The sequence below is a fragment of the Lepus europaeus genome, chromosome 8, assembly GCF_033115175.1.
Source record: "Lepus europaeus isolate LE1 chromosome 8, mLepTim1.pri, whole genome shotgun sequence".
Lineage (NCBI taxonomy): Eukaryota > Metazoa > Chordata > Mammalia > Lagomorpha > Leporidae > Lepus > Lepus europaeus.
The window spans coordinates 29,976,586-29,995,673 of NC_084834.1; the positions used below are offsets into that span (position 1 = coordinate 29,976,586).

At 45.1% G+C, this 19,088-nt stretch overlaps 1 protein-coding gene across 2 annotated transcripts in view; it reads right to left on the reverse strand.

Annotated features, from left to right (window-relative positions):
- The window catches only part of ARHGAP10 (Rho GTPase activating protein 10), a 357,364-nt gene that overhangs the window by 85,229 nt on the left and 253,047 nt on the right, over window positions 1-19,088 (reverse strand). The gene's annotated exons all lie outside the window — the stretch shown is intronic.

The following is a 19,088-nucleotide window of genomic DNA, read 5'->3' on the forward strand; positions in this document are numbered from 1 at the left end:
TATCACTTAGCTCCCAACAATTACTAACCCCTGACCAATCCTAGCTCATCCATACTCCCACTCTTAAGATCATTTGGCAGCCAATTCCAGGCTAACTACAGGTCATCAGGAAGCCTGAGGTGATTAGATGTGACCCTACTCTAGGATTCTAGGTAATGCCACAGTGACAGGGAATTGTTCTCAGTGAGAAGGCTCACTGCATAATAACTTACAGAATTCATCGCTCTCTGGTTAAGAACTTGTTTCTCAAGAGAGCACCCGTAATATAAACAGAAGCAAAAACCAAATCCTGCCCCCAAATCACTAAGGATGATGATTCCACAAATATCTGTAGGGAAAGAAAGAATGACCTTGACACAACTCACGGGAGGAAGAAGGTGGCAAAGGCACTGGATGGCAAGCTCACCTGCAGAGAACAAGGCAGAAAGTAATGGTGTTTAAACCTTTTTACAAAAAGGATTTTAAGAAAAAAATCCAGGGGCCAGCAGTGTGGTGCAGTGGGTAAAGCCACCACCTGAAGTGCTGCCGGCAATCCAAATGGGCGCCAGTTCAAGTCCCAGCTGCTCCACTTCCAATCCAGTTCTCTGCTAAGTCCTGGGAAAGCAGTGGAAGATGGCCCAAGTCCTTGGGCCCCTGTACTCATATGGGAGACCCGGAAGAAGCTCCTGGCTCCTAGTGTCCACCTGGACTAGCTCCAGTCATTATGCCATTTGGAGATGAACCAGCAGATGGAAGACTGATCCTGTGTCTCTCTCCTTCTCTCTCTCTGTAACTCTGCCTTTCAAATAATAAATAAGTATTTTAAGAGACAGAGATATCCAGAAGACAAACAGAGGGAGGAACACTCTTGGTAGGGGAGGGGGCCTCAATGTGACGCAGACTCTACTAAGCCCGGGCTGAGAAGGAGGGGAGTTCTGGGAGGAGTGAGGGCTCCACAGACATGGCAGCTCCTGGTTTCTGAGCACATGCAATAACCCATGGACAGCACTCAATGGAGAGTAAGGACGAAAACACAAACAAAGCTAACAAAACTCATATCTGGGGCAAGGTTAAACCACCACTTAGGATGCCCGCATTCCCTATATGAGAATCTGCTTCAAGCCCTGGCTACTCAGCTGACATTGCAGAATCCTATATGGCACCACGTGATGGCCCAAGTACTTGGGTTCCTTCCACTTGTGTTAGAGACCTGGACAGATCTCCTAGCTGCTGGCTTCTCCCTGGTCCAGCCTCAGCTGTTGCAGGCATTTGGAGTGAACCAGCTAATGGAAGATCCCTCCCTCCTGCACCTGCCCCTTCCTCCCTCCCACCCTTCCCGTTACTCTGCTTTTCAAATAATCAGATCTTAAAAAAAAAAAAAAAAAAAAAAAATGAACAAACCCTGAGTGCTGCCTGCAAGGTCACTCTCGAGGAAGAACTAACCAATTGGAAAGGTAAGACAGGCAAGCTTCGAGGACTTCTCATCTTGTACCTGACTAACCCACTGACTGCACGGCTTGTAACTGACTTAACCTGTACTGACCACATCTTCCAGAATCCCATGCACCACAGGAGAGTCAACCACACACTTTTTCATGTGGTGAACAACATGGACCTCCCCTGCAGAAGGGAGAGATGCTTCCAAAGCACACGGAAAGGCTATGAGGACATCCTCACAGGAGGAGCAGGACCTCGTCTTCACCCCACACTGCTCAGGTTCCTCCCTGTGGCTGCAGTGAGTGTGCAGACCTCAAACTGCAAGGCCGGACCCTGTTGGGACCTACTAGCTTGGATGGTGAATGGTTCTTTAAACTGATATAAAATACTCCTGAAATAGGATGCCTCACTGTGTCCAAACTGGACAAAAATGTGCACATACAGGTGTTTTGCTTAATAATACCTGCTTGCCTTCTGTGATTCTGGAAGTCTGGTGCACACTTAGGCAAAGGATGTCCATGTGACTACTTTGCAACCAAAAAATCTGTGCCCCGAGTTTTGAACTGGCTTCTCTGGACAGAAACTGTATTAGTTTTTCATTACCATGATGAAATACCAGAAGCAGGCCAACTTTATGAATAAAGGAGTTTATCTCGGCTCATGATTTGCAGGTGTAAGGTCTAGAGGTCTCATCTGGCTCCTGATGCAGCAGAAAGCATCAGAAGACAAAAGACCAGAAGCACATATATCTAACTATTTATCTGGTCTCTTACAAAGTCACGAGGGCTCACATGGGGGCCCTGCCCTAATGACTTAATCCCATCTAATCACTTCCCAACTGCCCAACTGCTCAGCACCCTATGTGGAGTAAGTTTCTACTTTGTTGGTCCCATTAACCTCTGACTTGAGGGTTTAAAGATCTAGAACCAAATCCTATTCAAACTCTAACAGAAACATCACTCACACATTCTTGCATTTCCGTGCTTGGGGCAGAGATTGCCGTTACCTCTCCAGAGAGACAGCAGCTTAGGACACCAGCATTTAGATTCCTCCAGGCTGCACCTGTGTTGTCCTCTCATGCGAGGTGGTTGTGTACTTGCACTATGTGGCTATGATAAATCCAGCTGTGAGTACAGCTGTATGCTGAGTCTCCTGAGTCCTTCCAGCAGATCTCCTATCACGGGTGTGGTCTTGAGGACTCTGCTGACGCAACCAGAGAAGCAGGCTCTAGACTTACTGGGAAGACTATTTGGGGGACACCCTGTAAAGGCCTGCTTCGCCAGCTACTGTCCATTCCGACACTGGTGACAGTGGACATGGGTGGATTAGTGGAAGTTTAGCAGAATTAGAACTGATATGCCCTAATGTCCCAAGCTAAGACTGTCAACCCTTAGTAGAGCCATCTCCTGATTGACATTCAATAGCCAAAAGGTGTAATGAGGTAGGACATTAGTGCCTGCCATTCTGAAGATGGAAGACCTGAGAAACGAGCGCATGGCCAGTTCTCAGGTATCACTGACAACCTGCAGGAACGGAAATTCAGAATGCTTTTCACATGGGAGGAATACAGAAGAATCCAAATGAAGCCAGGCATTTGCATTGTGAAGACCAGACCTGATCCGAGATGCCTTCTACAATCTGTCCCCGAGTCACCATCCTCCCTCCGGCCCGCTCACACAGAGGGTGAATACCCACTTAGCTCAAAATAATGCAAAATTTGGCTGTATTTCAGTATTTTAGGCAAACTATGTCTCAGTGTGGGCTCAAACCATTCACAACCAAACTGAGCAATTATTATTTTAATAAAAGGTTCCTTTGGTATGTTACCAGTGGGCCAGAAGAAGAAGCGGAGATGAGTGACATCCTTACTTCCCCAGCTCCCCAGTGCTTTTGTATGGAAGGATGGGAAATAAGTCAATAGAAGAAGACAAGAACAGAGAGTCTAAAGGAATGCTGTATAGTACCCCAACTTCTCATGGATTGCAGTCCAGCTCTTGGTTCCCCCTTAGGTCTATATGCATAATCTGGGAGCCTCTGGAATTCCCAAAATTGTATATACATTTCTTTCATGTGTGTATAAAAGACAACTTCTTAGGAATAAAAACCAATGCTTGCATTACATTTTCAAAGTGGGGCCTAATGTAATAGTTTCAGAACTATACAGAGGAAAAGGATGCTAGATACAGGAGCAACTTTAAAATGCCAACTGACCAGATGAACTGTAGAGCAGAGGAGCCATCAGCCAGAAGATGTGGAAGAATGCAGGGTATATTAGAAAAGAGACCGAGGGGCCAGCACCGTGGCTCACTTGGTTAATCCTCCGCCTGTGGCGCCAGCACTCTGGGTTCTAGTCCTGGTTGGGACACTGGATTCTGTCCTGGTCGCTCCTCTTGCAGTCTAGCTCTCTGCTGTGGCCCGGGAAGGCAGTGGAGGATGGTCAAAGTGCTTGGGCCTCTGCACCCGCATGGGAGACCAGGAGGAAGCACATGGCTCCTGGCTTTGGATCAGCGCTGTGCACTGGGAGCGGCCATCTGGGAGTAAACGAACGGAAGGAAGACCTTTCTCTCTGTCTCTTTCTCTCTCACTGTCTAACAAGGAAGAAAGGAAGAAAGGAAGAAAGGAAGAAAGGAAGAAAGGAAGAAAGGAAGGAAGGAAGGAAGGAAGGAAGGAAGGAAGGAAGGAAGGAAGGAAAGAAAGAAAGAAAGAAAGAAAGAAAGAAAGAAAGAAAGAAAGAAAGAAAGAAAGAAAGAAAGAAAGAAAGAAAGAAGGAAGGAAGGAAGGAAGGAAGGAAGGAAGGAAGGAAGGAAGGAAGGAAGGAAGGAAGGAAGGAAGGAAAGAAGGAAAGAAGGAAAGAAGGAAAGAAGGAAAGAAGGAAAGAAGAAGGAAGAGAGATTAACGAGGTTACCCAAGTCACAGAGCTTAGTGGAGCTGAGATGCCAACCAAGAGATCTTATGTCAGAGTTCACTATGTTACATGATGGCCTAACATATATAGAATTGAACAAAACACCATACAAAGAGCTGAGCCTGTTGCCTGGCACACAATCACCACTCCATCAGTGTGAACTATTATACTTCTTACTGTTTCTAGTTTTGTCTTGAGAGACACAGAAGACACAACTCTGAAAGCAATAAAAGTGTGAGGCCCAGGTCCAACCAGGCCTACAGAACCCTCGCTCTACTCGCTCCCCTCAAAGAAAGGCACGTGTTGGCCCTTCTCTGGAGCCCACTGAAGCCCCAATACTCAATCCCAAACTTTTTAATTCTTCATGCACTACTGAGCTTGCTGGGAATACAAACAACCTCAAAAGAAGATGAAGAAAAGGACTACTTTCTTCAACATCATTACTGATTCTGCAAATGCTAATCAAATGCCAAGGTCAAAGCCACGGGCTGGGTGCTGAGAACCTGCCTTCGCAGTTTTGTGTCTCCAGCAACTTTGGCTGAGAAGTTCAGAGGGAGCAGGATCTCAGAGGTCTGCTAGCATGACACCAACTCCTCAATCCCATCTTGAACACAAACACATTCTCATTAAAAATACTGTATGGCGCTGGTGTTGTGGCATAACAGGTAAAGCCGCCACCTGTGAAGCCAGCATCACATACGGGTGCCTGTTCATGTCCCAGCTGCACCACTTCTGATCCAGCTCCCTGCTAATAGCATAGAAAAAGGAGCAGAAGATGGCCCAAGTGTTTGGGTCTCTGCCACCCACATGGGAGACCTGGAGGAAACTCCTGGCTCCTGCCTTCGGCCAGGCCTCACCCTTGCCCACTGCAGCTATCTGGGGAGGGAAGCAGGGTATGGAAAATAAATTCTCTATCTCTACTTCTCTCTTTGCGACCCTTTCAAATAAACAAATCTTTATACATATATATGGATACAGGGATATGGATATAATCTTTAAATACATATATTCCTTCTATGGAATCAGAAACTCACCTTCTGACCAGTTCCTCCCATTTGTACTGAGTACGCTTTCTCAGACAACAAAGAATTAATCTGTTCTTCACTATCCTGCAGATTTTTCATTTTCTGGAGACTCCCCAGTGCTTTCTGTTGTTGTTGTTCATTAAGATTTATTTACTGAAAGGCAGACTGCCAGAAAGACAGGAAGACAGAAAATGAGATCTTTTACCCACTAGTTCACTCCCCAAATGGTTGCAACAGCCAGGGCTGGGGCAGATGGAAGCCAGAAGCCTGGAACTCCATCCTGGTCTCCCACGTGGGTAGCAGGGTCCCTTGGGTCATCTTCATTGCTTTCTCAGACACGTTAGCAGGGAGCTGGATCAGAGGTGGAGCAGTGGGGACTCAAACCAGCACTCTGATGAGGGATGCCAGCATGGCAAATGGTAGCTTAACCCACAGAGCCACAACACCTCCCCTTGCCCCACTGTTGTGTGTCTATACTGGGCACTAAAATGCTGCAGAAAGTCTTGGATCTCCTAAGTTTTCTGTGATCAAACCTGCCAGTCCAGTGGGAAAATCATACCAACCATCTATAGAGCTACATTACTGCACGAAGCCAAGCCTGCCCACACGGCAGCAAACGGAGACAGTGGAACCAGGAAGACAATGTCACTCTGTTTTCCTTCTCTCCTTAAAAGGAAAATAAGCATGTTGCCTCTGCTTCTAAAGCTTCTTTATAAACACTCACCCAAAATGTAAGCCCCTGTTGAGAAAAAAAAAAAACAATAAAGCTTTCATGGCAACCCAAAGAGGTCAACAACTGTTAAAAATGGAGGGACTGAACCAGCTGAAAATTTGTCAAATATGCTTGCTGTAGAGTTCTGACTTCTACACTGTACAGTCACCACACCCAGGCACAAATAAAGCTTTTAGAAACTTGGGAGTTTTGTAGTTGTTGTCGTTGTAAGACATTTGTTTTTCTCTTACATGAAAACTGTTGCTGCCTAGCAACCCAGTGCCAATAAAGCTAAATCAAGATGCATTTCAAACTGGAGGTTTGTTTGTTGTTGCTGTTGTTTTTTAAATAAAAGACAGTTCTCATTCAATAACAAGTATTCTCTAAGACTGGAGGATTCCTTGCACTTGATGGAAAATGATTTGCATTCCACTCATTCATTCACATTAAAGGAGGACAAGGACCAGCCTCAGAAGGGACCAGGATGTACACCACTTCTGTTGCGATGGGAGTGGAGCCACAGGCCGCGCCCTAAGGTCAAGAACAGTTCACGTGTGGTCACTGGTAGGATGGCAGCAAGGCGTGACTGAGTGGGAAATCTCCATCTCTGAACCTGGCAGCAGGGATGCATGCTTCTAGACTTGGGCAAAGACAAGCAGACGTGGGTCACAAAGCTCATGCAAGGTTAACAGGAGTCATGCAGTGTGTGAGTGTGTGTGGCAGTGTGTGAGTGTGTATGTGTAATTTAATATCCTGGTGATCACACTGGATTTCTGATGAGAAACATACAGTCATCCCTCTGTATCTCTTGGTTCCGGAACACCCATGGATATTTTCAAGATGCACACTTAGCCCAGCTTCCACAGTTATTTGCATAAAACCTACACACATGTATACTCACAATTAGTTACAATGCCTAATACAATGTAACAACAAATAGCTGTTATGTTCTACTGCTCATAAAAAAAAAAAAAAGTCTTTACATGACCAGTGCAGGAATAATTACCCCGAAGTAATATCAACCACTCAATCTGTGGGCACAGAGGCTGACTGCACATCCTTCTCACCTGTACTTTTTCTAGATTCTTCCGTCACTGGGGGATACCCAGGACTTGGTGACACATGTGGCCAACAAGTATAAATCACAGTGTGGGTCCTGAAGAAAGCTCTGAGCAGTCCACAAACATACTTTTTCCACAACGTGTAATTGTTACAAACGGCCTCCATTTTCCCAAAGAGAAAAATGCCACACACCACCAAGCTCCCCATTTCAGAAGTTAAAATATGAGGCCACTACTATGGCGCAGTGGTAAAGCAGCCACCTAAAGCACCAGCATCCCATTTGGCTGCCAACTGGAGTCCTGGCTGCTCCACTTCTGATCCAGCTCCCTGCTAGTGTGCCTATGAAAGCATCAGTAGATGGTCCAAGTGCTAGGGCCCCTGCACCCACATGGGAGACCAGGACGAAGCTCCTGGCTTCACTCTGGTCCAGCCTCTGCTGCTAAGGCCATTTTGGGGGAGAACCAGCAGAAGGAAGATCTCTCTCTCTCTTTCACAGCCTCTCCCTCTCAGTAACTCTGCCTTTCAAATAAATAAATAAATATATTTTTGTAAAAAGTTAATGGAAAAGCTTTATGTAAGAAAAAATGCAACTGTTGCTTGGCACCCTGTGGTAACTAGACATTACAAATGTCAGGACCTCAGGCCATCAGGGAAGCAATGTTTCATTGAGAGGCACCAAGATGGCAGAATAGGGAGTGAGCTTACTGCTCTAGTCTAGCGGTAGATAGTTTAAAAAAAAAAATGTGGAGAGACTGCAATCTCAGGGAAGAGTTAGGGAGAAAACTGCAGAGGAACTCCAAGCAAATTAGAGGGACACTATGGACCCACATGGAGGGTGTGGATGCGCACAAATTAGGACCCCAGCAGCTGAGAGCCTCACCACCAGCTCTGGAGTAAAGTGAGACCAGACTGCAACAGCGCAAGCCACTGGCAATAAAGCTGTGGGAAGAGCCTGGCACGAGTCTGGCTTGGAGCCCTGAGGGCGATAGCATACCTATCAACCTAGTGGGGAAAAAAAAAAAAGCGGGACACGTTTCTCTCTCCCTGACCACCCAGCAATGGTGTCCTGTAACTAGCCAAGGGCAAGCAGGTGCCATTTTGGACATACGTAACCGCTGAGAAGAGACACCTGAGTCTGGCTGGGAGAACTGACAAGCGGCTGGGAGCTTGTGTCTATGGGAGCCTTGTTGCTGAGACTGTGAAAACGCTGCGGCTTCGTGGGAGGACACCGGGCGCGGCTGGGTCTTTGGGCAGTCACTGTGGGCAGCTCCACACACTCAGGGCTCCCCGATTCCCTGGTGAGGGTCACTGCTGCAGAACCTGTGCGTACACTGAGGACTGCACAAATCCTCTTGTGTAGTTCTTGTGGCAGCGGGGATGAATATTGTACCCCCTGGGGCTAGCACCCAGGCACTGTCTCATTGGAGAAGAGGAAGGGATCATATAGGATGCCAGTGCTGCAGGCAGCAGCTTCGCCTGCTATGTCACAGCGCCAGCCCATGCACTTCGCTTCTAAATTCTCTCACAAGCTTGAATGTCACATCTCCAACTGTCTACTGGGCTTACCTTGCAAGACACCCAGACGACAACACTCACCATGTTATGACCCGAACTCATGTTATTCCTTACACATTTTCGCCTTCCTTTGATCGAAGGCACCAGTATTTTCCCAGGTTGAATCTTTCCAACACCTTCCTCTGAGAACTCCCATACATCCTGACCCCGCACTCAGCCTAATCCCACCTCCCAGAATGATGCTGTGCGTCCTGGAGTTGCTCAATCTCTCTTCCACTTCTTTAACCTCTCTCCTGGTCTTTTCTTCCTCTACTTTCTGTTGTAAATCCTGCTGTCAGAAGCGGTTTAGTTGAAAATCATGAGTAGGCGCCAGTACCAACAAAAAATCAAACACGAAAGTCCTCTTGCGGCACTCTCCACCTCCCCACTCCTGGCCCTAATCTCTTCCCAATCTCATTCACCATGCTCCAATAAGAGCTGCATTTCCGGGGCTGGTGCTGTGACGTAGCTGGTAAAGCCGTCAACCTGGGACTCCAGCATCCCATAGAGGCACCAGCTCATGTTCCGGCTGCTCCACTTTCCATCCAGTTCCCTGCTGATGTGCTTGGGAAAGCAGAAGATGGCCTGTGTGCTTGGGCCCCTGTGCCCATGTGGGAGACCAGGAAGAAACTCCTCGCTCCTGGCTGCAGATCAACCCAGCTCCAGCATTTGCAGCCATTTGGGGAGTAAAACCAGCAGATGGAAGATCTCTGCCTCTCAAATAAAAAAATCTTTTTTTAAAAAAATAACGAGCTACATTCCTCTCTGTGTGCCTCTGATTCCCTGATCTCCCATACCCAAAGCATCCTCTTAACACAACTCCACCTGTTCAAACTCGACTCCAAAACATACCCAAACTGCTTGCTCAGGGAAATGGTTCAGACTCCGCACAGGGGGACGTCAGCTCTCCTCCAAGGTCTCCGTCATGTTCCCTATGTCTCCCTGACAGCTTGTATTCTCCTCCATATGTGCAGCTACTCTGAGACCTTTCTCCTTCGCCTACTGGACTCTGTCTGTAGTTACCCCAAACCTCACACCACATACCTCACTCATGGCAAATACTCAGGAAAAAAATGCGCTGAATCTGAATCACAAGTATACACTGCTAAGAACAAAACTTACACAGAACTCAGAGGGTCTAAGGCACAGCTCCAATCTGAACACCCTTCTGAAGTTCCCAGGACCCTTTTCTACCCGGGAAACACTTTTTTTTTTTTTTTTTTTTTTGCTTTGTGAGAGACCAAAAGACCTCAATAAATATTTTTGGCCCATGAACGCTTAAAAAAAAAAAAATCTTAATGTATGATGTGTAAATGAAGCCAACACATATGGACCAAGTTTCCTACAAAGTACATATGGATTTTATTAAAAAAAAAAAAAAAGCAAAGAGGCTCAGAGAAACTATGATCCCCAAAGCAGATGAAGCAGGGGTCTTTGGGTCCAAAATTCATGCAGCGTTCTGCTTTAACTAGAAGCCAACATTTCCTCTTCTGCTCTCCTGCCTTTCTGGAATCAACTCTTCACATTCCGAGGGAGGGAAACTCAGGAACAGAGCAGACCCATCTCTGTCGCTGCTCTCCTTCACCCACACTAACAAGGCCTAGGCTTTTCCCGTCCAGGTTCCCCCACCTTTTTTGTCTCCCTATCCATTACTTTCTCTCTCACCAAACCACTCTTTGCAACCTTTCCTATCCTACACCTCTCTCTTTTTGTTCAGAGGACCGACTTTCCTCCCTCAGCACTACCTACTCAAATGTTACATCCTCTGGGCACCACATGAGGGGCAGTTTCGGGACAGCCACAGCAAACGCAGACACACGTCCGTGGGAGGCGTGCCCGCACAACCTCACCTGCCCGCAGGACCTGAACTCACGGGGGAGGTCCATCCGAGCAGGCACAGAGAGCAGGTCTGAGAGGGAGTGCACGTGCATGGGGATGCAACCAGACGCTGGGAGAGGCAATGGGGAAAGCAGATCTCAAAATCGTTCACCAATCAAAGCTGACACTGTGGTCCCCACCCGCCTGCCCCCAGCCATCTGCAAACCGGGATAGCCTGTGCACCTGTCTGAACCCAGGCAAACCATGAAGACCCTGACACTTCATGTGTACCAGCTCCCTTCTCAATAGGAAACCTCAGCACTTCAACTGAAATCGCTTGAGTATTCCTAGCACTAAGAGACTCCAACAAAGCAGCTCGGGGGGGCGGGGGGACATTTTCACCTACTGTAACTATTACAATGGCACACCAATGCTACTTGGAAGCTCCCGTGAGATGTGTTAACAAGGTGAAAGCAGCACTTCCCAGCAGAAAAATCGGGCACTTATCTCCTCAGCTTCAAATGAGGGAAGAAAATGGGGAGCCGCAGCATGAAATGAGAGCTTTTTATCCAAGGGCAGGACCCAGAACCAGTATGTTTGCAAATAAATTGCATAAAAGTCCCCTAATTAGGATTTAATCGAATGATAGCTGAGCTACCATAATGTTGTTCCAAAGCCTGGAGTCTAATTATTTCTCCCAAAAATGAAGAGTAGCCCTCCTCCCTTGAGTCGTCTAAGGGCTTATTGCACACTAATGAGGCTTAAAGGCAATTGGATAGGAGCACAAGGGGACCAGACACTCACCACCACTGGCCACCCAAAAATAAATAAATAAAACTTACACTCAGATAGGAGGGAACTCACGAAGTTCATGGAAAAATAGAACTAAAAGCTAAGTTTATTTTGCTATAAAACAATGCTGGCAATCCATGCATGGTTTTTTCAAAGCACACATTTTCCATGAACTTTTTGAAGCCTTTCCTATTCAGGAATTTCAATTTTGTTTAGCACTAAAATAAATTTATCTTTAATTCCATTGTCCAGGAGCCAGCGCTGTGGCACAGTAGGTTAATCCTCCACCTGCAGCTCCGGCATCCCATATGGGCGCCAGTTCTAGTCCCGGCTACTCCTCTTCCAATCCAGCTCTCTGCTGTGGCCTGGGAAAGCAGTAGAAGATGGCCCAAGTGCTTGGGCCCCTGCACCCGCGTGGGAGATCCAGAAGAAGCTCCTGGCTCCTGGCTTCGGATCAGCGTTGCTCTGGCTGTTGCGGCCATTTGGGGAGTGAACCAATGGATGGAAGACTTTTCTGTCTCTCCCTCTCACTGTCTGTAACTCTACCTCTCAAATAAATAAATAAAAATCTTTTTAAAAAAATTCTATTGTCCTCCAACTTGCTGAAGTACCCTCACATGAGCTACTTTTTGCCATCCTGGTAAAGAGAACCTCTAAAGCAGGGTTCACATTTAACTTAGCAGTGGGAAGCAGTACCCAAGACTGGAACTGATCCACAGGCTGCAAATGCAGCACCCAGGAGAGGCTCCTTCTGCAATGCTTTACCAAAGAACTACACCTCCAGGTGCCTGTCTCTAACTGCTCCAACAACCCTCAAAATACATAAAGGATACTTCCTAACTTAGCACCTAATATGATCCAGTATTTTGAGCATAGACAAAGATCTCTACCCTTAAGGATCTAGGAGGGAGAAAGAAACAAGAACACATGAAATAAGTAAGTGATACAGAATGATAGATGGGGTTAGGTATTATGGGACACAAGTCCCCAAACACAGCTTCCACCCTCAGACTTTGCTTCCCAGCAGGGGCTACAGCTCTCATCTGCACATCCCAGCTCCCACGGCATGCCTGGCACACAACGCAATCCCAACGCCAAAGGCCTTGGAATAAATAGAGTGACTAAGCATGTTCACAGTTTACAGACGCCATACCTTAGAGGCAGATGGGAGGAAAGCTATTACCAAGGTGCTCATCTACAGTAGAAAAGTGGAAAAAACATTTTTTAAGTTCTTCAAGGAGTCTAAAGTACTTTTAAGCATCATGTATCCCTTATTATGGAGAAGAAGTAACAAGACAGGTCACTTGAGAGATTACTTTTTTTATTTTTGTTTTTTAGATAGAGAGAGAGAGATCCACAGAGGGAGGGAGGCATCTCCCATCTGCTGGTTTGTTCCCCACATGGCCACAACTACCATGACTGGTCTAGGCAGGAGCCAGGAGCCCAAAACTCAATTCAGATCTTCTGTATGGGTGGCAGGGACACAAGTACTTGAGCCACCATCTGCTGCCTCCCAGGGGCTCATCACTAGGAAGCTGGAATTGAGAGCCAGACTTGGACTCAAGCACTGGATCAGGAATTCAGGCATCCCAACAGACATCGTATCCACTGTGCCATATGCTCACTCCAGAGATGAATCATTTCAAACCAGAGATTCTCAAGAGAGAGTGCACAAACATAGGAATGCCTGTGAACCCTTGAGGCTGTGAGCATGACTGAGGGGGGCAGGGGAGGAAAGAGTCTTTATCTGGTACTTACTTGTGCCAGCCTACCAGAGGTCTGTGATTCCAAACAAATTAAGCAGCACTGCCTTGAAGAATATGCTTAAAAAACAAAACAGTGTGGCCAGTGCTATGGCGTAGAGGGTAAAGTCACCACCTGCAGTGCTGGCATCCCATATGGGTGCAGGTTCAAGTCCCAGCTGCTCCTCTTCCAATCCAGCTCTCTGCTATGGCCAGGGAAATCAGTAGAAGATGGTCCAAGTCCTTGGGCTCCTGCACCCACATGGGAGACCCAGAAGAAGCTCCTGGCTCCTGGCTTCTGATCGGCGCAGCTCTGGCAATTGTGGCCATTTGGGGAGTGAACCATTGGACAGAAGACCTCTCTCTCTCTCTTTTTCTGTCTCTGTCTCTCTCTGTAACTCTTTCAAATAAATACATCTTTAAAAATAAAATAAAATAAAACAAAACTAATGTCTCTGTCACAGGGAAAGATCCACTTTCAATCCCGAGTCAGCATCTTTGGTTGCCAAACTTCATTCTGAGGGGGTTAGAAGTAGAGAGGCAGGCAACAGGTGCTCCTCCAAGCCAAGCATTTTCCAGAAGGTCTCCCCACAGCCTCTCACCCCCACTCATCAGTGAAGGCCACAGCAATAATTCAAATGCACATCTGGCTCCTCCAAATTCGGAGTCCAAACGGCTGGTGCTCAGACCTCAGCCCAGCAGGAATCAGGCTTGGGCTTTCCTCTCACTGTTAAGACCAAAAACCTCTCAAACAGCAGCAGAACCTTGAAGCTCTCACAGACGCTTGCAAGTGAGACAGAGGAGAGGCCCCCGCAAATGGTGAACTCTTTCCTAGGCACAAGTTTAACCACAGACTGCACATGGCAATGTGGTCGTTTCAAACAGTTCTCCAGGGAAAGTCTGATGGTTTGCTGGGGTTGAAAATGACTGGCCTAAAGATGGCGGAATAGGCAGGGAGCACACTGTTAGTCCAGGGGAGAGACACGTTAATAAAAGTGGAGATACTGCAGGGTCAAGGAAGAGTAGGGGATGAAACAGCAGAGGAAATTCTTCCGGAACTAGTGATTCACAGTGGACCTGCGTGGAGAGCGTGGGAGCCCAAGTTCGGGACACCAGCGGCAGACTCAACACACCAGCGCTGGAACGCGAGGTGAGCCGAACCTCAATAGCCCGAGACACCAGCGGGCAAGCGGAAAGAGGAGGCTAGAGGGAACGAGGCTTGAAACTCCATGGGGAAAAGTTCACCAGGCTAACTAGAAGAGAGAGAGGAAAAAAAAAAAAAAGTGACCAATACAGACACAAGTTTCTCTCTCTCCACTCACCTCTCAAAGGCGAGCAAGACAGAGCAGGCGCCATTTTGGACATACGTCATAAGCAGGGCGACCTCAGGTCTGCACCGGCCCTGAGCCTAGCAGAAACACCTGACTCTGGGGGGAGGGGTGAAATAACAGGAGATTAGGATCTAACTTGGCAACCCAGTGGGAGACTGCAGGAGAATTGGAGCCCACACTGAGGGCAGCACAGATTCCCTGTGTGGTCCTTGGGAAAGAGCTTCCGATCTCTGGCTCCTGTGGGTATATCATTTGCCTGCTAACTACCTCCAATTACGTTCAGCTGTGCGGAATTACTTCCCTTTTAAATCAAAAAAAGAAAGAGAGATTTACCACACCTAACCTGGGAGTGTCATCTTTAACACACCCTCAACCCTGAGGAACCAAACACAGCTCTCAGTCCACACTCATCTCAAGCCTCTAAGGCTCCACCGAAAGCAGACAGTCCACTTAATATAGAGCCATAGTGTAACAAGAAAAAACACCACAGTGAAGAAACCAAATATCTCCAACATGCCAAACAACAAACGCAAAAACCAAGCTAACAACAACAAGAAAGACACTATGATGCCCCCAAATTAAAAAGACACCCTAATTCAAGATTATGAAGATGATGAGATTGAAGAAATGCAAGAAGTGGATCTCAAAAAATTGATAAGAGCATTAAGAAGTTCTGAAAAACAAATTCTTGAACTACAGAAATCCTTAATGAACAAGATAGAAAATCTCTCTCGTGAAAATGAAATATTAAGGAGGAATCAAAATGAAATGAAACAACTAGTGGAACAAGAAACTGGGATAGTGACGAGAAATCATAATGAAATGAAGAATTCAATAGATCAAATGACAAACACATTAGAGAGCCTTAAAAACAGAATGGGCGAAGCAGAAGAGAGAATATCAGACTTAGAAGACAGAGAACAGGAAAGGAAACAGGCAAACCAAAGAAAAGAAGAAGAAATTAGAAATCTAAAAAATATTGTCGGGAATCTACAGGATACTATTAAAAAACCCAACATTCGGGTTCTAGGAGTTCCTGAAGGCATGGAGAGGGAGAAAGGATTAGAAGGCATTTTCAGTGAGATACTAGCAGAAAATTTCCCAGGTTTGGAGAAGGACAGAGGCATCTTAGTACAGGAAGCTTATAGAACCCCTAATAAACATGACCAAAAGAGATCCTCACCACGACACATTGTAATCAAACTCACCAAAGTGAAACATAAAGAAAAGATCCTAAAATGTGCAACAGAGAAACGTCAGATTACTCTTAGAGGATCTCCAATTAGACTCACAGCAGACTTCTCATCAGAAACCCTACAAGCTAGAAGGGAATGGCGAGACATAGCCCAGGTACTAAGAGAGAAAAACTGCCAGCCCAGAATAGTATATCCTGCAAAGCTCTCATTTGTGAATGAAGGTGAAATTAAGACTTTTCATAGCAAACAGAAACTGAAAGAATTTGTTGCCACTCATCCTGCCCTGCAAAAGATGCTTAAAGATGTCTTACACACAGAAACACAGAAACATGGTCACCAATATGAAAGAAGGTAAAGGAAGGAAACCTCACAGCAAAAGATCACAGGAAGCTCAACTTCTCTTTGACATAGAATTAAACTCTGATGCTCTGTTAAAGCAATGTGTTAAAGTAATCTATTATGTTCTCTTGATGTCTGTTAAATTCTAATCGTTCAAAAACAGCTGAATTTTTATTAAGAGCTATGGGTTATTTAAATATGTGCTTATTTTCAAAGATTTGAATAATCACCTTGTAACAATGATCAAATTTGGTCTATGTTATGTCATGATTTTAAGGAATCTTATTTCAACCAGATATTTTGGATTTTGAGCCTTCTTGGCATTCTTGACAGGCATTCAAAAAATCAAAGTTTCAAACAATCTGGTCTCTAAAATTTCCAGTAAATCCTGGACTTTGGTTTTTCCAGTTTGGGCCCAACTGAAAAAATCGAAGGCCTATGTCTCTCATAGAGACACCAACTAATCAGTCTATTTGGATTATAGTAGAAGGACTGTCAAGATGTGATGTGGTACTAAATTTTAGAGTTTCTATAATGGAAAATGCTATTAATACAAATGTTTGAGAATTAAAAAGTCTAATGATCTTGTGTTACTAGACATGATAGTTATCTTAATGAGAAAGCCCCAGAGGCCTGAAGAGTGAAATACTTGTAAAATCCTACAGGTGCTTTCAAAAATACTGTGAAGTAAGCAATGCCTCTTGTTGGTTGATGAGTTTATAATTTTAAACATGGCGACTTAAAGTCTTTTGTCATCCATAGTTATATATGATGTGCTGCTCATAAAACTAAAGCCTTGTTGATTCTGTGTTTAGCTGTCCTCCTAGAGGTTCCTATGGACTTTTTCCAGCCACTTCTATTGTACTCAGTACTCTGGGATGGCTCTGTAAACAGATGAAGCCAATAATGTATTAACAGTACCAACTGAGAGAAAGTATGGTTCACTGAGGTTACTAAAAACAAAAAGCAATTCAAATCAATTGGCAATCTACATAAAGAGTTAAAGATTTTAAAAGCTATTATTAAAATTGCTATATTGGTCTATTATGCTATGTTATATGTGTGTACATATTGTATGTCCACATGGGGAAATTTTATTAAGAGTTTTATTTTTAAATGGCTTATAGATAAGATTGTCCATAAATTTAAGCTGCTAAAATCAATCAAAGATACATTTTAATTTGTGGGACCTGAATCTGTGTATCATATGTTTTAAACTTGTTGGTAGAAAGAAACTAAAAACATTTTAGATGGTTGTGCTTAAGTTTACTGGTTAAACAAACTACACCATGTTAGATATTTAAGAGGTGTTTTCAAATACATGATTCTTAAAATTTATAGAAGGCATTGGACCTTCTGGTAAATGTTTTCTTAAGTTGTTGTCTAATGGTTGAAACTGTTTGCTAAGTATTCATGTGATATTGCTATTGTCAGCAAGCGATCTAGGACTTGCTCCCTCATTTCTCTATTCTAAGCCCAACTTGTTCTTTCATTTCTCTATTCTCTTCAAGGTAGGAAACTAATTCTATTATAAAGGAATCTGTAGGACGCACAATTTAATCTTTAGACCTTATAAAAGAGATGGCTAACATTTTTCTGTAATAGCATAGCCAAAATAAGAACTTTAATAATCTCATAGCTAGATTCACTTCGCCATCAGCGAAGTATACAGTAAGTAGAAAAAACCTCCCTTTCAGACCAAAGGGAAAGAAAGTTTTAAAGTGAGAATATAATTTTCCTCATGGGCATTGTCTACCTTAGAAAAACTACTACAGAACATGCCTGTGACTATAGACTTGTAGTTCAGGCCACCGAAGATTACAGATGGGACTTGGGCACTCCCTTGAGTTGCATCCTCTGGTCTGCTTTAACACAAACCAGGAGGAAAAGAAAGCTGGGCATCAGAAGCAATGGGTGGCAGGCCTATTGATGGCTGATCTGCACAGTGATCTGCCCTCAAGGAGACCCAACAGGCCAGTCCACTGCAGTGGCTTTCAATGTGGTAAGCCTGGGCTTCAGCAGAAGTCAGCTTGTGAAGAGCCCTGGCAGCTCTGCCAAGAGTTGGATCACTGGAAATGGACCTGCCCTGGAGTCGAAGGATGCCCAGGTCAGAGCCACAGATCTTATTGGCTCTAAGCTGAAAAGCCCTTCACTCAGCCCAACTTCCAAAGTGACCACTGCAGCTAAGGGGATGGTCAAGTAGGGTCAGCAACATTGCAGGCAGAACTGTAAATTTCTTGTTAGAGATGCCCCCTGCCTTTACCTGGCCAGCTCTCCTCCCAGGCCAGCCAAGTAATGAAAGTCAACAGAGTGCCTTCCCCTAGGAAGTTCACACCTCCCTTAGGATGTACCCCATGTGAATAGATAGATAGGTCTGGGCCTCTGAATTTACAAGGCCTAAAGCCCGCCAGATTATTATCAAGCTCCTTCTATCAGGTTCTATTTGCCTCTCAATCAGAAAAATTACTTGTAGCTTAGACAGCACCTTTCTTAGCTCCTCTAATAATGACTCTGTCCTTTGTTCTAGGCCCTGTCTAGTGCACTTGGGCCTCATTCCTTTGTAATCATAACCTCTACTCTACCACCAATGGCTCTACTCCCAACCTGTGTGTACTGATGGTCCTCTTCCCCACTTAATGCTGTATAATTGTTCAAACCTGGTAAATGCCACTCTTAGGGTCATTGGTTACTATCCTCACTCTGTCTTTTATGACCTTGTCTAAATATGATCAGAGTCGGCAAACTTGGAAGGCTTCCATAGCCTTGGCAACTCATGACGACAGCCTAGGGTGGTTACTGGCGCCATAAACTAGAGTGTCAATTTGTTGGGTCAACAACACGAGCCACTGTGTACTTGCTCCTCATGTGGGATCTCTGTCCTTAATGTGCTGTACATTTTGATTTAATGCTATAACTAGTACTCAAACAGTATGTTTCACTTTGTGTTTCTATGTGGGTGCAGACTGTTGAAATCTTTATACTAAATTGATCTTCTGTATATAAAGAGAATTGAAAATGAATCTTGATGTGAATGGAAGGGGAGAGGGAGCGGGAGAGGGGAGGGTTGTGGGTGGGAGGGAAGATATGGGAGGGCGAAGCCATTGTAATCCATAAGCTGTACACTGGAAATTTATATTCATTAAATAAAAGTTAAAAAAAAATAAAAAATAAAAAAAATAAAATGTCAAGGGGGCAT